Below are 20235 nucleotides of genomic sequence, written 5' to 3'. Positions count from 1 at the left end.
AAATAAGATGTAAAAACATGATAAACATCACATGCAATCAAATAGTGACATGATATGGCCAATATCATTTTGCTCCTTTTGATTTCCTTTTTCGGGGCGCCATGATCATCATCGTCACCGGCATGACACCATGATCTCCATCATCGTGTCTTCATGAAGTTGTCTCGCCAACTATTACTTCTACTACTATGGCTAACGGTTTGCAATAAAGTAAAGTAATTACATGGCGTTTTCATTGACATGCGGGTCATACAATAAATTAAGACAACTCCTATGGCTCTTGCCGGTTGTCATACTCATCGACATGCAAGTCATGATTCCTATTACAAGAACATGATCAATCTCATACATCACATATATCATTCATCACATCCTTATGGCCATGTCACATCACACGGCATATGCTGCAAGAACAAGTTAGACGTCCTCTAATTGTTGTTGCAAATTTTTATGTGGCTGCTATAGGTTTCTAGCAAGAACGTTTCTTATCTACGCCAAAACCACAACGTGATATGCCAATTTCTATTTACCCTTCATAAGGACCCTTTTCATCGAATCCGATCTGACCAAAGTGGGAGAGACAGACACCCGCTAGCCACCTTATGCAACTAGTGCATGTCAGTCAGTGGAACATGTCTTATGTAAGCGTACGTGTAAGGTCGGTCCGGGCCGATTCATCCCATGATGCCACCGAATCAAGATAAGACTAGTAACGACAAGTAAATTGACAAAATCAATGCCCACAACAACTTGTGCTCTACTCGTGCATAGAAACTACGCATAGACCTAGCTCATGATGCCACTGTTGGGGATCGTTGCAGAAATTTAAAAAAAAATCTACGCATCACCAAGATCAATCTATGGACATACTAGCAATGAGTGAGAGGGGAGTGTATCTTCATACCCTTGAAGATCGCGATACAGAAGCGTTACAAGAACACGGATGAAGGAGTCGTACTCGTAGCGATTCAGATCACGGATGATTCCAATCTAAGCGCTGAACAACAGTGCCTCCGCGTTCAACACACGTGCAGCCCGATGACGTCTCCCGCGCCTTGATCCAGCAAGGAGAGAGGGAGAGGTTGGGGAAGACAACTCTAGCAGCAGCACGACGGCGTGGTGGTGGTGGAGCAGCGTGGTACTCCGGCAGGGCTTTGCCAAGCTCAACGGAGGAGGAGGGGAGGGCTGCGCCTTGGATGTGGTCCAGCTGCCCTCCCTCGTCCCCTCTATTTATAGGGGCAAGGGAGAGGGGGGGCCGGCCCCCTCCAGATGGATCTAGAGGGGCGGGGGCCGGCGGCCAAGGGGGGAGGCTTGCCCCCCAAGCCAAGGGGGGCGCCCCCTTTAGGATTTCCCCCACCCCTAGGCACATGGGCCCTGGAGGGGGGGGGGGTTGGCGCCCAGCCCACCTAGGGGCTGGTTCCCCTCCATATTCAGCCCATAGGGCCCTCCGGGGCAGGTGGACCCTCCCAGTGGACCCCCGGAACCCTTTCGGTGGTCCCGGTACAGTACCGATAAACCCCCGAACACTTCCGGCAACCGAATAAGGACTTACCATATATAAATCTTTATCTCCGGACCATTCTGGAGCTCCTCGTGACGTCTAGGATCTCATCCGGGACTCCGTCGGTAACCACGTACAAACTTTCCCTATAACCCTAGCATCATCGAACCTTAAGTGTGTAGACCCTACGGGTTCGAGAGGCATGTAGACATGACCGAGACATCTCTCCGGCCAATAACCAACAGCGGGATCTGGATACCCATGTTGGCTCCCACATGATCCATGATGATCTCATCGGATGAATCACGATGTCAGGGATTCAATCAATCCCGTACACAATTCCCTTTGTCTACCGGTATGATACTTGCCCGAGATTCGATCGTCGGTATCCCTATACCTTGTTCAATCTCGTTACCGGCAAGTCTCTTTTACTCGTTCCGTAACACATCATCCCGTGATCAACTCTTTGGTCACATTGAGCTCATTATGATGATGTCCTACCGAGTGGGCCCAGAGATACCTCTCCGTCACACGGAGTGACAAATCCCAGTCTTGATTCGTGCCAACCCAACAGACACTTTCGGAGATACCTGTAGTGCACCTTTATAACCACCCAGTTATGTTGTGACGTTTGGCACACCCAAAGCATTCCTACGGTATCCGGGAGTTGCACAATCTCATGGTCTAAGGAAATTATACTTGACATTAGAAAAGCTTTAGCAGACGAACTACACGATCTTGTGCTATGCTTAGGATTGGGTCTTGTCCATCACATCATTCTCCTAATGATGTGATCCCGTTATCAATGACATCCAATGTCCATGGTCAGGAAACCGTAACCATCTATTGATCAACGAGCTAGTCAACTAGAGGCTCACTAGGGACATGTTGTGGTCTATGTATTCACACATGTATTACGATTTCCGGATAACACAATTATAGCATGAACAATAGACAATTATCATGAACAAGAAAATATAATAATAACCACTTTATTATTGCCTCTAGGGCATATTTCCAACAACGGCGGCGTGCCTGCACTGCGCCGCCCGTGAATCAATGGAAGGCTGACCGGTGGCAACCTTCGCATTGATTCCTGCAGGAAACCGAGGCGATGAGGACGACAAAGATTCTCGGCGACGCACAACCACTGACTAGGCGGGTCCACCAGTTTTCGCGCCAAATTTGTTTCCCCCTGGTGCCCCCAGCGTGCCGGTTTCGGCCTGGATCCGTCGGTGCCAATTTTGGCTCTAACCGACAAAATTTGGGCTCTCGGGGGTGCGAATGGGCCGATTTTTAAGAGCCGGTGATAAAAATGGGGCCAGGGGGCTGTTGGGGGCCGAGTGAAGATGCTCAGCTTCGGGCTTGGCTCGCTAGTTTTCATAGAGGCACTCTTTACAAGTCTATCATTTTGGAAACTGAATGTGATTTTGTGTTTTTTTTTCTCGTAAATGAAAAGCTTGACAAGTCCTCTTTCGTTGATCTCAAGGAGGCTTTGAGTATCTTATGCTCCAGAATGTTAAAATTTCAAAAATTAATCAGCACGCCAATGGTGTGTCACACGAGATTGCAAATTATAGTTTTGATAGTTGGTTTGATGGTGTTTTCCTTAATAATAAGGAATGATTTTAATAACCTTTTAAATAAATAATATATAAGGTGTTTTTCAAAAACTAATATAAATGATTGTGAAAGAGATTTGTTCCTTCTTTGTGAAAAAATAAGGAACCGTCGACTGGTGCGGGTTTTGATGGGCTATAAAGCTCTCTCCCGTCATCAGTGTGCCGATCCGGATAATATCGTGGTCGGGTTTTAGGGCATCTCCAAGGCGGACTCTTAAACCGCCCGCATCCATTCAGATTGTGTTGTCCGGACCGTGGAAGCCATCCAACGCGGGTCTGTATCGGCTCGCAGGGCAGTCCGGATATGATTTCTCCTGCAAATCAGGGATAAAAGTGAGGGAGCTTTGCGGAGTCCGGACACGCGAAACGTAGGAATACGACACCCCCGGCCCACCCAAAACCCTCCTCGAACCCCGCGACTCCATTATCCCCATGTTCTCTCCTTCCTTATTTCTCTCTTGCCTTCGCCGCCGCTCCACCACCCCGGCCACCACGCAACACCCTTGCCAGAACTCTACGTCTCCGTCACCTCCAACGCTTTAGCAGGGCTCCACCCCGCTTCTCCTTCGTCTCCGTTCAAGCCCTGTCTTCCGACCACCCTGCCAAGTACCATCGGCTACTGCTATTCTCACCATGCATGGTAACTGTTCGATGAATCGCCGGAGCTAAAGACAGTTGCCGCTTCCTTCTAGCAATGGATTCCAATTTGGAGTACATATACAAGCAGTATGTTGAGTCATCTGACGAGGAGTACTCTGCTGAGACGACGATGATGCAGGTGATCCTTGAAGAAGTGGAGCGTGCAGAGGAGCATGTTCTCAATTTCAAGGGCTCAATTAAGGGTCATCGAATGCTCAACCGCAACAGGGCGCGCGACCATTTGACGCTGATGGCCGACTACTTTGCTCCCGATGTACTATTTCCTGAACATTTTCTCTAGCGTTTTCAGATGCACAAGACTGTCTTTGATCGTTTGTACCATGGCGTCCCGTACTATGATGACTACTTCATCCTGAAGAAGGACACCATGGGAACGATGTGCTTCTCTGGTTACCAGAAGTGCATGGCCGCACGCCGAATGCTTGCATATGGCACGGCCACTGATTCGTGGGATGAGTACCTACGGTTGTCTGAGAGCACATGCGAAGATGCCATGGTCAGGTTTGCAACTGCCGTGGTCGAGGTGTTCTAACCTCAGTACATGAGAGAACCAACTGTGGCAGATACCAAGAGGCTCTTGGCAATCTCATGAGTAAGAGGGTGGCCAGGTTTGCTTGAATCTCTTGACTGCATGCATTGAAAATGGAAGAACTGCCCGAAGGCTTTAAAAGGGCAATATCAGGGTCATGTTAAGAAGCCCACCATCATTCTTGAAGCAGTTGCATCACATGATCTTTGGATTTGGCATGATTTCTTTGGCATGCCCGGGTCTCACAATGACATCAATGTGCTGCAATGATCGCCATTGTTTGTGAGGCTAACTGAAGGAAAAGCTCCTCCTTGCCACTATACTGTCAATGGACATGAGTACAACATGGGCTATTATCTGGTCGACGGTATCTATCCTCCATGGGCTACCTATGCCAGCACCATCTCAAACCCAATTGGCCAGAAAAAGGCTCACTTTGCCCAAAGACAAGAAACAACTGGAAAGGATGTCGAGAGGGCATTTAGAGTTCTGCAGGCGCGTTTTGCAGTTGTTTGTGGACCTGCTAAACAATGGGATCTAAAAACCATGTGGGAGGTGATGACATGTTGTGTGATTATGCACAACATGATCATCGATGATGAGGGTGATGATGCTGTTGTAACTCTGGAATTTGAGAACATGGGTGATCCTATCCAACTTCCGAACCAAAATCCAGCCACATTTGAAGAATTTATTCAAATGCATCAACAAATTTGGCATCGACCAACTCACGAGGAGCTGAAGGGAGATCTAATTGAGCATCAGTGGGTGTTGAAAAGGGAAAACCATGTTGGATGTAATATTTGAACTAGTGCTACATGCGGTTATTTGAATGTCTCTACCCTTTGCATTCGGCTATTTGATTGCGTGGACTTGAAAAAAGAGGAATGTTGGATGTATGCGACAACTGTTGGATGGCTGCCTCCCGCATCCATGTCCGTGGACTAGTCCCCCTGTCCGGAGACGGATGCAGGAGGAAATTGGGTTGCCGTTGAAGATGCCCTTAGTGAACGAAGGACAATGTGCATCGCTACATTAATATTCTTAGCGGATATTGTGCATTACTACATTAACATTCTAAGCAGTTCATTTTCTTTTCTGTCAGAATGTTGTCAAAATCGAATCATAGAATGTGCTGTGGAGGCCATGTTGACATGTCCTTGTAATTATACTTGTCTGCATTTTCTTTTGGGAGTCCTTTGTGTCCTTTAAAAGAAAAACCTCCATTCTTTCTAATATCCGGTTGACTGGCCTAAATTTCGGCTGGTCATCGCGTGAGTGTTCGACCGGGTCTCAGTCAACCATACGATCGCGTCGCCTTCTTTCCGTTTCTTTCTCTTCTTTCCGCGCAAAAACAACAGCATTCACATAGCACGGGCGCCGCGGCCACCGGCCCCGTCGCTGCACGTCCTCCGGCCACCGGGCATCGCCCCCTCGCCTGGACGTCCTTCCTCCACAGTCTGCGCTGCCGAATGCGCTCGTCGCCCTTGCCCCGTTGGTCACAACCCCGTCTTCATCCTCGTCACCATACTCCGTGTTAAGGCATGTCTCTCTCTAAGTAGTATTGGTGATTGATGACAACATCTTAGCGGACTAATCATGTGCGTTGAGTTTTTCAGAGATTCATCCTTTGGCACGAGACGATTTCCTCCCCTCGGAGTTTGAAGCAAAGATGGTGTAGATCTTTCAATTTAGTTTTGGTTGACTTGTGTCGTAGGAGTCACCGTACTATCAAGAGGGGGTCCGCATTAGTTAGGTTAGGGTGGAATCAACACGTACACATCCCCTTTGCACCCTCTGAGCCTTCCCACTTTGTTGGAGGTCTCCTCGCTGCCTTCTCTTTGTGATCTGGTCCCAGTGGTAGTACCGCGGACCCCAGCGGCAGTACCGCTTGAGAGCTACAAGCGGCAGTACCGCTCCACAACAGTAGTACCACTTGGAGCTCTCCGCCGTAGTACCGCTGCGGCTCCACGCTCCTACCGCCTTGACTCGAGGGTTCGCCTCTTGATACGTCTCCAACGTATCTATAATTTTTGATTGCTCCATGCTACTTTATCTACTGTTTTGGACTATTTTGGGCTTTATTTTCCACTTTTATATTATTTTTGGGACTAACCTATTAACCAGAGGCCCAGCCTAGAATTGCTGTTTTTTGCCTATTTCAGTATTTCGAGGAAACAGAATATCAAACGGAGTCCAAACGGAATGAAACCTTCGGGAACATGATCTTCTCACCGAACGTGATCCAGGAGACTTGGACCCTACTCCAAGAAGTTTCCGGGGAGGTCACGAGGGTGGAGGGCGCGCCCCCCTGGGCGCGCCCCCCTGCCTCGTGGGCCCCTCGGAGCTCCACCGACGTGCTCCTTCCTCCTATATATACCTACGTACCGCCATTAGACCAGAGGGGGAGCCAAAAACCTAATTCCACTGCCGCAACTTCTTGTATCCATGAGATCCAATCTTGGGGCCTGTTCCGGAGCTCCGCCGGAGAGGGCATCCATCACAGAGGGCTTCTACATCAACACCATAGCCCTTCCGATGAAGTGTGAGTAGTTTACTTTAGACCTTCGGGTCCATAGCTAGTAGCTAGATGGCTTCTTCTCTCTTTTTGGATCTCAATACAATGTTCTCCCCCTCTCTCCTGGAGATCTATTCGATGTAATCTTCTTTTTGTGATGTGTTTGTTGAGACCGATGAATTGTGGGTTTATGATCCAACTTATCTATGAATAATATTTGAATCTTCTCTAGATTCTTTTATGTATGATTGAGTTATCTTTGCAAGTCTCTTCGAATTATCCGTTTGGTTTGGCAACCTAGATTGGTAGTTCTTGCAATGGGAGAAGTGCTTAGCTTTGGGTTCAATCTTGCGGTGTCCTTACTCAGTGACAGAAAGAGTTGCAAGGCACGTATTGTATTGTTGCCATCGAGGATAACAAGATGGGGTATTTATCATATTGCATGAATTTATTCCTCTACATCATGTCATCTTGCTTAAGGCGTTACTCTATTTTTAACTTAATACTCTAGATGCATGCTGGATAGCGGTCGATGAGTGGAGTAATAGTAGTAGATGCAGGTAGGAGTCGGTCTACTTGTCACGGACGTGATGCCTATATACATGATCATACCTAGATAACCTCATAACTATGCTCAATTCTATCAATTGCTCAACAGTAATTTGTTCACCCACCGTAGAATATCTATGCTCTTGAGAGAAGCCACTAGTGAAACCTATGGCCCCCGGGTCTATTCTCATCATATCAATCTCCATTACTTTATTTTACTTGTTTTGCTTTTACTTTTCACTTTGCATCTTTATACCAAAAATACCAAAAATATTATCTCTATCAGATCTCACTCTCGTAAGTGACCATGAAGGGATTGACAACCCCTAAGCGTTGGTTGCGAGTTGCTACCGTTTTGTGCAGGTACGAGGGACTTGCGCGTGACCTCCTACTGGATTGATACCTTGGTTCTCAAAAACTGAGCGGAATACTTACGCTACTGTGCTGCATCACCCCCTCCTCTTCGGGGAAAACCAACGCTAGCTCGAGACATAGCAAGAAGGATTTCTGGCGCCGTTGCCGGAGAGGCCTACGCCAAGTCAAGTCAAGATTTACTCTCCCGTCAACGAGCCATTTCTGGCGCCGTTGCCGGGGAGGTCTACGCCAAGTCAAGTCAAGATTTACTCTCCCGTCAACGAGCCATTTCTAGCGCCGTTGCCGGGGAAGCCTACGCAAAAGTCAACATACCAAGTACCCATCACAATCTCTATCTCTCGCATTGCATTATTTTCCATTTGCCTCTCGTTTTCCTCTCCCCCACTTCACCCTTGCCGTTTTATTCGCCCTCTCTTTCCCTTTGCCTTTTGTTTGCTCGTGTGTTAGTTTGCTTGCTTGTCGTGATGGCCCAAGATGCTACCAAATTGTGTGACTTCACCAATACCAATAACAATGATTTCCTTAGCACTCCGATTGCTCCTCTTGCCAATACTGAATCTTGTGAAATCAATACTGCTTTGTTGAATCTTGTTATGAAAGATCAATTCGCCGGCCTTCCTAGTGAAGATGCCGCTACTCATCTAAATGGCTTTGTTGATTTATGTGATATGCAAAAGAAAAAGGATGTTGATAATGATGTCGTTAAATTGAAGCTATTTCCTTTTTCGCTTAGAGATCGTGCTAAAGCGTGGTTTTCATCTTTGCCTAAAAATAGTATTGATTCTTGGAACAAGTGCAAAGATGCTTTTATCTCTAAGTATTTTCCTCCCGCTAAGATTATCTCTCTTAGGAACGATATTATGAATTTTAAGAAACTTGATCATGAACATGTTGCACAAGCTTGGGAGAGAACGAAGTTAATGCTACATAATTGTCCTACTCATGGTTTGAACTTATGGATGATTATACAAAAATTTTATGCTGGATTGAATTTTGCTTCTAGATATCTTTTAGATTCGGCCGCGGGAGGCACTTTTATGGAAATCACTTTAGGAGATGCTACTAAACTCCTAGATAATATTATGGTCAATTATTCTCAATGGCATACTGAAAGATCTACTAATAAAAAAAGTGCATGCTATAGAAGAAATCAATGTTTTGAGTGAAAAGATGGATGAACTTAGGAATTTATTTGTTAAGAGTGTTTCTTCTGATCCCAATAATATGCCTTTATCTACTTTGCTTGAGAATAATAATGAATCTATGGATGTGAATTTTTTTGGTAGGAATAGTTTTGGTAACAACACGTATAGAGGGAATTTTAATTCTAGGCCTTATCCTAGTAATCCTTCTAATAATTATGGAAATTCCTACAACAACTCTTATGGAAATTTTAATAAGATGCCCTCTGAATTTGAGAGTAGTGTTAAAGAGTTTATGAATTCACAAAAGAATTTCAATGCTTTGCTTGAAGAGAAATTGCTTAAAGTTGATGATTTGTCTAGGAACGTTGATAGAATCTCTCTTGAGGTTGATTCTTTAAAGCTTAGATCTATTCCTCCTAAGCATGATATCAATGAGTCTCTCAAAGCCATGAGAATTTCCATTGATGAGTGCAAAGAAAGAACCGCTAGGATGCGTGCTTACAAAGATGCCTTTATTAAAGCGTGTTCTTCTAAATCCTATGAAAATCAAGATGAAGATCTGAAAGTTATTGACGTGTCCCCTATTAAATCGTTGTCTTGCAATGTGAATCTTGATGAATCTGATTATGATCTTCCCTTACCTAGAAGGCGTTCTAAGAATTCTGAGTTTTTAGATCCTGATGATGAAATTGATAAAAAAGGGATTGAAAGAAATAAAAATCTAGATATTGCTAAACCCACTATTTTGGATCTCAAGGAATTTAACTATAAAAATTGCTCTTTAATTGATTGTCGGAGTAAATAGCCATGGGTAGCCTAGCCGGCTTCCCCTGGCCCTCCTGAAGAAATTACGAGCCCGCCTGGCTCTCAAGAATTCAAAACATAGGGGCCACCTTCCCCTTGCTGGCTGCCACCCAGGCCGGCTTTCGGAAGGCGGTCCGACTTTAGCCCTCATGAGAAGGCCAACTCCAAGAAGCCGGCTCCCCATAAAGCGGTCAAGACCGTACCCACAAAGTTTGCACCCACCTAACGGCGGTGCGATGGGGCGTGGATACAGTAAAGCCTGCCACCCCCGAATCCCGGAGCACGCCTGGCATGATGCGCCGTACGGGCTAGGCGACCCGTCCGGCGCACCACTGTTGCCATGTTGACCCTGGCATCACCCACGACGGGCCGCCAGCGTGGCCCATAGACGGTGGGCCCCTTTGAGCAGAGAGACGCCCGAAGGCGGCCACGCCTCCAACTAGTCGGCCCAAGACAGAGCCGGCTCCCCACAGCCGGCTTGCCGCCTTCCTCGAAGAGGACGCCCCATTAAGGAGAAAAGACGCGGTAAGGCTACAGCGATCGCCTGACAGGCGGCGGTACTGTAGCCGCGCTTGCCAAGATGGAGCTCACGTCAACAAGATGAAGCCACAGTAACCAGCCGCCAACCAGGCCCTGGATAGTGGGGCCTGCCTGTCGACCAAGGGGCCGGCAGCCGGCGGGACCCACCAGTCGGCGGGCCCCCGCAGCCGGCGCAGAAGCCGGCGAGCGCAGTCACAGACGGCTGGGCCCCGTGCCTAGCCGGATTACCATTGTACCCCCGGGGGGTAGGCCTATATAAACCCCCCGGAGCACCCATGCAAAGGGTTGGACCCTTAGCTAATTCTAGACACAAAAATCAAGGAGAAGAAGCAGGCTAGCCGTGCCCTTCTTCCTCCTTCCCCCCAAAACAGCTCAAGGAGCATTGTGTAGCCACTTGATTCATCTAGTGAACATGCGGAGACCTCGCAGAGCAGCAGTAGGGGTGTTATCTCCACGGAGAGCCCCGAAGCTGGGTAAGATCCGCCGACGTGCATGTCTTCGCCTTATCCCGTTTCCAGGCACCGGCAATGTCTTACTGGCTCCCACAATGATAAGCCACCCGTTGGCATATGTCGCACCTACCACCCGACATTTGGCGCCCATCGTGGGGCCAGGTGCACTGTCGTTCGGAGACCTGTTCTGGACGGGAACCTTATTCCTCCCCCGCGAGCGTAGCCAGCCCGGTACGCTCGATGGCGCTTGCCACGACGCGCTGCAAGGCGTCACCAGCATCTGCGCGGCAGGCGGCCTCGCCGATCTCCTCGACAAAACTCTCATCTCCGACGAGCTCGCCTCCGATGCGGGCACCGACCACCTCGCCAACCTTCTCGGCCAGCTCCATGTCTCCAGTGAGCCCGCTGCGGATCTGGAGTCGGTTGGCTCCACCGACCCGATGCCTGGCGACTCTGACACGGCCTCCTATGACACCTTCCCCACCAACGTCGCAATCTACAACGACCCGCTTCCTCGAACCCACGGCTGCGATGCTGTCACCACCGAAGTGATGGTTGTCGGCCACGGCGGCCTGACCGACGAGAGCGCCCACGACGCCTTGCGCGCGGCGGCCCACGACTTGTCCGCTCCCCTCCCGGCTGATGCCGACGACGAAGCACTGGAAGCACGCCGCCTCGCCCTCCTCGCAGAGGGCCGGAGGCTGGCCTCCGTAAGACGCCTCACTGAGGCCTACCAACGCGAAGCTGACCACGCCGCCTTCGGCACGCCGGCCCGGGGCGGGCCAAGCCGGGCCGGCCTTGCCAAGCAACACGGCGCCGTCATCGCCGACACGCTGGGAGTCGACCGCCCGGTCTATGCCATGCCGCTCGAGAACTTGCGTGCCGCCCAGGCGGCCGTAGACGAGTTGGACGGCTTGGAGGCCGAAGATCTCCCCCACATGACCCGGCGCATCCAGCAACTGATCAATGCAGCCGCGCAGCGGCACGAAGCAGAGGCCCGCGCGGGAAGCCCCCCCCCCCCGCGCCGAGATCACGGCGCGACGTCCCGGACACCGACTACGAGCAATACCCGCGCGCGACGCGAGAAGGAGCCGGCTACCAGCCGCAGCCGGACCCGGATCTCCATCGAGCGAGACGCGGACGGTCATCCCCGAGCCATGGAATGGTGAGGCGACCCGCCTCTGCCTCCGCCCCGTGGAGAGAGATATCCCGCCTCGCCGCCAGTGGCGCACCCGACTCTCAACGGCCGGCTAGGCCGCCGTGAAGGAATCGGCGAGAGCGACGCCCGCCATCGGATCGACCGCCTGGCGCGATCCCTGGTGTTGGAAGAAGAAGACGATGTCGGCCCGCCTTGTTTCGGCCCCCGCATCCGCGATGAGCCCTTTCCCAAAGGGTTCTCGCTCCCAAGAGACTCGCCCAAGTACAACGGCTCCGTAAAGCCGGAAGATTGGTTGATCGACTACTCCACGGCGGTTAGCATAGCCAACGGCAACCGGCGCGTTTCCGTGAAGTATGTGCCCCTCATGCTGCAAGGCACGGCGCGGACCTGGCTCAATAGCCTCAAGCCGCATAGCATCAACAGCTGGCTAGATTTCACAGAAGCCTTCATCCGCAACTTCACCAGCACCTACAAGCGGGCTCCCAAGCCCAGACAGCTCTCCTTGTGCGTACAAGGCCCCGCCGAGTCCACTCGCGATTACCTCACGCGTTGGGCCGAGCTCCGCAACTCCTGCGAAGGGGTGCACGAGGTGCAAGCCATAGAATACTTCACAGCCGGATGCCGAGAAGGCACCCTCCTCAAGCACAAGCTCATCTGCGACGAGCCGGCTACCCTCGACGAACTTCTGGACATAGCGGATAAGTACGCCACCGCCGACTCCTCGATGAAGACCGAGCTTCGGGTAGACGCGTCCGGAAAGGTGCTCAACCCGGCGCCCAAGACGCCGGCTGGGGATTCCGGCCGACACCCCAACTCGAACGACCACAAGCGCAAGGGCCCCGCGCCCCCTCCCGCCAGTCGACAGGTGGCCACAGTCGAAGACGCGCCGCCTGAAGAACGACCGGTGCCCAAGAAACCCAAGGGCGGTAGGCTGGCTTGGCAGCCCGCTTTCTCCTACGAGCAAACTCTCGACGCCCCTTGCAAGTTCCACAGTGGCGCGAAGCCGTCCAACCACACGACCCGGAAGTGCAATTGGCTCACTCGAATCTCCAAGGGCGAGGGTCTCTTGCCGCCTCCGCCCGCCGGCCCGCCGCCTCCGGCCCCGCCACCTCCGGCCGCTTGGCCCGCAGTCGGAGCCGTGCATGACGAGTTCCCTGACGAGCAAGCCACCTACATCGTCTTTACCAGCCAGCCCGAAGACCGGCGCAGCAAACGCCGAGAGCACCAGGAAGTCAGCGTGGTCGCTGCCAACCCCGCCGGACACATGCATTGGTCAGAAAAGCCCATCAGCTGGAGCCGGGCCGACCATCCGGAGGTGATGCCGTGTCCTGGCTCTTATGCTTTGGTCCTGGAAGCCACCCTTGCAACGGACAGACGCGCCGCCCGCTTCTCCCGTATGTTGATAGACAGCGGGAGCAGCATCAACATCCTGTACCGTGACACCCTGGAAAAGCTAAATGTCAAGACGAAGCAGCTGATGCCTACGTGGACAGTGTTCCATGGCATCGTACCCGGCCTGTCCTACGCCCCCATTGGCAAAATCAAGATTGATGTACTTTTTGGGGACAAGGAGCATTTCCGCCGGGAAGCGATCTGGTTTGAAGTGGTGGACCTGGAGAGCCCTTACCATGCATTGCTTGGCCGACCTGCTTTGGCCAAATTCAGGGCAGTTCCCCACTATGCATACCTCAAGATGAAGATACCAAGCACCAAAGGCGTCATCACCGTAGCCGGTGATTATAAGAAGTCCTCCGAGTGTGCGGCGGCCAGCAGCCGGCTGGCCGAGTCCCTTGTGATTGCCGAAGAGAAGAAGATGCTGGACCAAGCCGTGGCCATAGCCGGCAAGCAGTCGGCCGTGTCCCCCGACCCCAAGGAGCATGATGCTCAGGGATCTTTCCAGCCGGCCAAGGAGACGAAGAAGATACCTCTTGACCCCGAGCATCCAAAGAGGTTTGCCGTCATCGGGGCGAACCTGAACAGCAAATAGGAAGGCGAGCTCGCCGATTTCCTCCGTGAGAATCGGGACATCTTTGCATGGTCCCCCAAGGACATGCCGGGTGTTCCGAGGAAATTCGCCGAGCACAAACTACACGTTCGAGAAGACACAAAGCCAGTCAGGCAACCCCTTCACCGATTGTCGGAGGAGAAGCGCAGGATTGTAGGGGAGGAGATAGCCCGGCTCCTGGCGGCCGGCTTCATCATGGAAGTTTTCTTTCCAGAGTGGCTCGCCAACCCGGTCCTTGTGCTAAAGAAGAACAACAAGTGGCGCATGTGTATAGACTACACGAGCCTCAACAAGGCCTGCCCCAAAGATCCTTTTGCCCTGCCAAGGATTGACCAAGTGATAGACTCCACAGCTGGATGCAAGCTATTGAGTTTTTTGGATGCTTACTCCGGATACCATCAGATAAAGCTAGACCCGGACGACCGCCTGAAGACGCCTTCATCACGCCATTTGGAGCCTTCTGCTACCTGACTATGACATTCGGCTTGAGAAATGCCGGTGCCACTTTTCAGCGTTGCATGAAGAAGTGCCTCCTCAAGCAACTCGGCAGAAACGCTCACGTATACGTGGACGACATCATGGTGAAGACGGAGAAGCGTGGCACCTTGCTGGGAGACCTCAAGGAAACGTTTGAGAACCTACGCCGGTTCCAAATCAAGCTCAACCCCGAGAAATGCGTGTTCGGAGTGCCAGTCGGCCAGCTCCTAGGCTTCCTGGTCTCCGAACGCGGCATCGAATGCAACCCGGTGAAGATCAAGGCCATCGAGAGAATGGCGATCCCCACCAAGCTTCGAGACATTCAGAAGTTCACCGGGTGCTTAGCCTCCTTGAACCGCTTCATCAGCCGGCTCGGAGAGAAGGCTCTCCCTCTCTACCGCCTCATGAAGAAGAGCACTCACTTCGAGTGGAACGACCAGGCCGACCAAGCTTTTCATGAGCTGAAGAAGATGCTGGCCACGCTGCCTGTCCTCGCGGCGCCGACTGAGAAAGAGCCCATGCTCCTCTACATCGCTGCAACCAGCCGGGTGGTCAACACCGTCATCGTAGTCCAGCGCCCAGAAGAAGGCCGAGCCCAGCCGGTCCAGAGGCCAGTGTACTATTTGAGCGAGGTGCTGTCCGCCTCGAAGCAGAACTACCCGCACTACCAAAAGATGTGTTATGGCGTGTACTTCACCGCCAAGAAGCTGAAGCCCTACTTTCAAGAGCATCCCGTCACGGTCGTATGCACTGCCCCGCTAGCCGAGATCATAGGCAGCCGGGATGCATCCGGCCGGGTGGCGAAATGGGCCATCGAGCTGGCCCCGTACACGATCTTCTACCAACCCCGCACTGTCATCAAGTCCCAAGCACTGGCCGACTTCCTCGTCGACTGGGCCGAGACCCAGTACCTGCCACCGGCTCCCGACTCCACCCATTGGCGCATGCACTTCGACGGGTCCAAGATGTGCACCGGCTTGGGAGCCGGCGTCGTCCTTACCTCTCCGAAAGGCGACAAGCTCAGATACACGCTACAGATCCACTTTGCCGCCTCCAACAATGTGGCCGAGTACGAGGCGCTCATACACGGGCTCCGGCTTGCCAAAGAACTTGGCATTCGCCGGATCCTATGTTATGGTGACTCGGACCTGGTAGTCCAGCAATCATCCGGCGACTGGGACACCAAGGACGCGAATATGGCGAGCTATCGCTTCCTGGTCCAACAAATCAGCGGATACTTTGAAGGATGCGAGTTCCTCCATGTACCACGAGCCGACAACAAGCCAGCTGATGCCCTGGCTCGAATAGGCTCCACTCGGCAATTAATTCCAACCGGCGTCGCTCTACAACGCCTCCTCAAGCCGTCTATCAAGCCGTCTCCGGAATCCGATTCCATCTTCGTGCCGCCTGACCCCAACGCGGTCGGGTCCGGCTCGAAGAACCAAGTAGGCGACCCCAAGACCCCCGTAGCCGGCCCGGCGACTTCGGCAGCCGGCTCGGGGACGTAGGCCGCCGGCTCGGGGACTTCGGCGGCCGGCTCGGGGACTGCGGCAGCCGGCCCGGGGACTGCACCAGCGCTACAGTCGGCGGCTGACTCCAGCACCTCACCGCCCAGCCCGCCCACCCTAGTAGCAGTAGCCACATTGGCGGTAGGAGAAGTCGCGGCTCCATCATGGGCTCAGTCCATCCTCAACTTCCTAGTAAACCAAGACCTGCTGGCTAAAGAAACAGAAGCAAGACAAGTCCAACGTCGAGCCGGAGCATACACAATCGTCAACAGAGAACTACTCAAGCGCAGTGTCACTGGAATCCTCCAACGGTGCGTCGAGCAAGAGAAGGGCATTGCAATCCTCACAGACATTCACCAAGGTGAATGCGGCCACCATGCGGCCTCAAGATCACTTGTAGCCAAAGCCTTCCGCCATGGTTTCTTCTGGCCGACTGCTTTGGATGACACCAAAGAATTAGTCAAACATTGCAAGGGATGCCAACTCTTCAGCTCCAAGCAACACGTGCCGGCTTCGGCACTCAAGACCATTCCCCTCACTTGGCCCTTTGCCGTTTGGGGACTGGACATGGTGGACCCATTCAAGACGGCGCGCGGCGGCATGACGCATTTGCTCGTCGCCGTGGATAAATTCACCAAGTGGGTTGAGGCAAAGCCGATCAAGAAGCTGAATGGGCCGACTGCCGTGACGTTCATCGCAGACATAACAACTCGGTACGGCGTGCCGCACAGCATCATCACCGACAATGGCACGAATTTTGCCAAAGGAGCCTTGGCACGTTTCTGTGCAGCCCAAGGTATCCGGCTGGACTTAGCATCCGTCGCCCACCCGCAGTGCAACGGCCAGGTCGAGCGAGCCAACGGCCTCATCCTCTCCGGTATCAAGCCTCGACTGGTCGTACCTCTAGAGCGCTCGGCCGGCTGTTGGCTCGATGAGCTGTCGGCTGTCCTCTGGAGTCTGCGCACTACACCAAACAAGTCAACCGGCTTCACCCCTTTCTTTCTTGTGTATGGTGCCGAGGCGGTCATCCCAACTGACATCGAGTTCGACTCGCCTCGAGTAACCATGTACACGGAAGCGGAGGCCAAGGAAGCACGAGAAGACAGCGTCGACCTGCTGGAAGAAAGCCGGCTGTTAGCCCTCAGCCGGTCTGCCATCTACCAGCAGGGTTTGCGCCGCTACCACAGCCGGAAAGTCAGGCCAAGATCTTTTCAAGAGGGCGATCTTGTGCTCCGGCTGATCCAGTGAACAGCCGGCCAGCACAAGCTCTCAGCCCCTTGGGAAGGCCCCTTCGTCATCAGCAGGGCTCTAGGCAACGACTCCTACTACCTGATCGACGCACAGAAGCCGAAGGCACGCAAGAGAGACGACTCCGGTAAGGAGTCGGAACGACCATGGAACGCCAACCTCCTCCGAAGATTTTACAGTTGAAATGCAGTATGTACCGTGCTAACCTTTGTATTAAGTACAAGACAATAGGCTCCCCGAGGAGGGCTCGGGGACTGCCATCTCTTATTTATGAATGAAAAGTATCATGCTCATAACCTTGTCGTATCATTTACTTATTCCGTCCGGCACCGAGTTCGACTAGTCGGCTCGGGGACTGGCCGACTGGAGTTATGTTAGAAGTCCTACCCACAGTCAGACAAGTAGTGTGCCGGCTCTCAAGCCTTCTCTTGCTAAAAGTCGTAGTCCAAAGAACTGGCTGTCCGGCTGGCAAGAGTTAAAGGTAGGAACGGGCGCCCACACGAAAAACGGCTAGGGACTAACGGACTAATATAACAAAAGCCGGTTTTTGTCACACCGCCGACTGGCTACCAGAGTAGCCGGCCGGCCGGCTTCCATTCACTTCACTTTAATCCAAGAAAGCTCAAGTACTTACCTCCCCAAAGAGGGAAGGCGGCAAAGGAAAAAGCCTAAGGATAAAAAAGCATACGTGAATGGAAACCAAACATGCACATGATAATATTTACATAAAAACACCTTCAAGAGGCCAGCATTCAACATAGTTTGGATACACCCCCAGTGGGTGGAACTGCGAAAACTTAACAAAGATTGTTCAAAGACAACAAAGCAGGAAAGATAAAGACGGCAGGTCAAGCTGGTGGAGCGGCCGACGAGCCAGACTGGTTGGCGGAGACGGTCGTACCGGCTGAAGGAGCGGCCGGCTGACGAACTTTGGCTTGGTCGCCGCCTCCCGCAGAGGGTGCGCTTCCACGCGCCTCATTGCTAGAGACACGGTCGCCCTGAGGTCGGCTGGTTGTTCCACCAGCCGGCTCGACGTCTTCGCCGCCCTCGTCTTCATCTTCTTTGCCCTCGTCGCTGGAGGCAATCTCCTCCGCCGAGTCCTAGCCCACCGCCGGGTCCAGCCCAAACCACTCCTCCGGCTGAACAACACCGTCATCATCGATTTCGGGTGCGAAAACGCTGATGTCGGTGCACTCGGCGATCGTCGAAGCTCGCTGGGCGATAGCCGGCCTCACCTCCTCCAGCTCCGCATCGGCCTCCATCCGCCAAGTGCGCAGCTGGTCCAGGCTCAGCCCTGGGTACCAAGCCCGAACGAATTCCAATGCCCGCCCAGCTCCGAGGCGGGCCGCTGACGCTTTCCAAGCCTCGAAGCGACCAACTGCGACTTCCAGCCAGTCGGCAGTTCGGCTTGGGGTGCGGGGGATCGTCTCGCCGGGCTAGAGGGCGGCCAACACTTGTGCCCCGGCACGTTGGAGCCGGCGAAGCATCCGATGAGCCGGCTGCAACCGTGCCTGGATAGCCAGGAGCTGCTCCTCAAGGGTCCGGTTTGCATCTGGCGCAATGTCGGCCCCCGCTTGACGGCGCGCCTCGCGATGGGCCTCAATGCTTTGGGCGGCGAAGGCGGAGTAGCCCGGGAAGTAATCTGCAACAACTCAAGATAAGTCAAAAAAACCCAAGCGGCAAGGGGCAGGGGAGGGCCGAGGAAGGCAGCTCACCGTCGATCAAGTCCTCGATCCGGCCGAAGCCTTCGTCCAGGCCTCGCCGGGTCTCAGACCAGGTCGCCGCCGCCATCTCATACTCCGCCATCAAGGCGTCTTCGCTTTCCTGCGCCGCCTGTAGGGCCGCTTTGTGGCTCTCCTCTTGGTCGGCCAGCTTCTTGGCTAGGCGATCCCTTTCCTGGACCAAGGCGGCGCACTCGGCCTCCTTGGTATGAAGGGCGGCCTTCGCCTCACCGAGCTCCTTCCTCAAGTCGGCGTTGGCCCCTAAAGACAAAGAAAAACCAATAAGAAAAGAGTCGTTAAGAAAGATCCGACCCGACTGCGCAGCAGTCGGCCTGAATCTCGGGGACTACACCCAGTGGGTGCGCTGACGCGCCCCCACAGGAGACAGACAAAATCGAGTACTTACTTCGGCTGTCTGCCAGGTCGTCGGTCTGCCGGCTCAACTCCCGAGCCTGGGAGTCGAAGGCGGCAGCACGAAGGTTGTGGTATTCCTGAAAGTTCAGAAAGAAGCAAAGTAAGGTGGCCGTCGAGAAAGATCCGACCCGACTGCGCAGCAGTCAGCCCGAATCTCGGGGACTACACCCAGTGGGTGCGCTGACGCGCCCCCACGGAAGAAATTAAGAAAGCAAAGCAGCCAAGAACGAAGGGCTCACCCGGATAGTGGCTCGCGTTGACAAGAACTCTTGGTTGAGCTGTTGCAGCAGGGCGGCCTGAGCTTGCAGCCGGCTCCGGACCCCTTGAGCCACGGCATCCAGCTCGCCAGTCCTCCCGCTGGGAGTCCACTTGGACACGGCGGTGCTGGCCGCCTCCAGATCTTCCGCCGGCTGGCCTGCGCCCGCGGCTCGGCGCAACTCCGGCGGAGCGGCACTTCCCCCTGCGCGCCGGCCCGTCGCCAGCTGCACCTCGAGGCCGGCTCTGTTCTCCGGCTCACCCCCGGCCGGCCCCTCTGGCGCCGCTGACGATTGACCGCCTTGGCCCGCTCCAGTTGGCGCTGCTGGCGGCGCTCTCCCCGCCAAGGCCACGGGGTCCTCCCTCCTCTCCAACAGCGGCGGGTCTTGGACGATCTCCTCCGCCATGGGCAATGAGGTGTCGGGGGCTACGGCTAGGAGAGGAATGGCGAGCAGTGAAGGCTGGCTGCGCGAGCTTTCCGCCTCCATCTCCGTGGTAGCCGCCTCCATTTCCGCCTCGGCTTGCTCCCTCGCCGCCTGGGCGGCCGCCTTCTCCGCCACCTCGCGCTCCTCCCACGCTTCGCGGGCGTTCCGCTCTGTGGCCTCCCTGAGATCGGCGCGGGGGTCCACGCGGCGGGAGCTCAAAGACCCTCTAGCCGGCCCCACGACGGAGCCGCCCGGGCCCCGCTCAAGGGAAAGCGACGCGCTGTCCGGCAAGCAAAGAAAAGTTAAGAAGAATATTCGAAGAGAAAGA

The sequence above is a fragment of the Triticum dicoccoides genome, chromosome 2A, assembly GCF_002162155.2.
Source record: "Triticum dicoccoides isolate Atlit2015 ecotype Zavitan chromosome 2A, WEW_v2.0, whole genome shotgun sequence".
NCBI lineage: Eukaryota > Viridiplantae > Streptophyta > Magnoliopsida > Poales > Poaceae > Triticum > Triticum dicoccoides.
Note: the sequence above shows the minus strand (reverse complement) of the source record.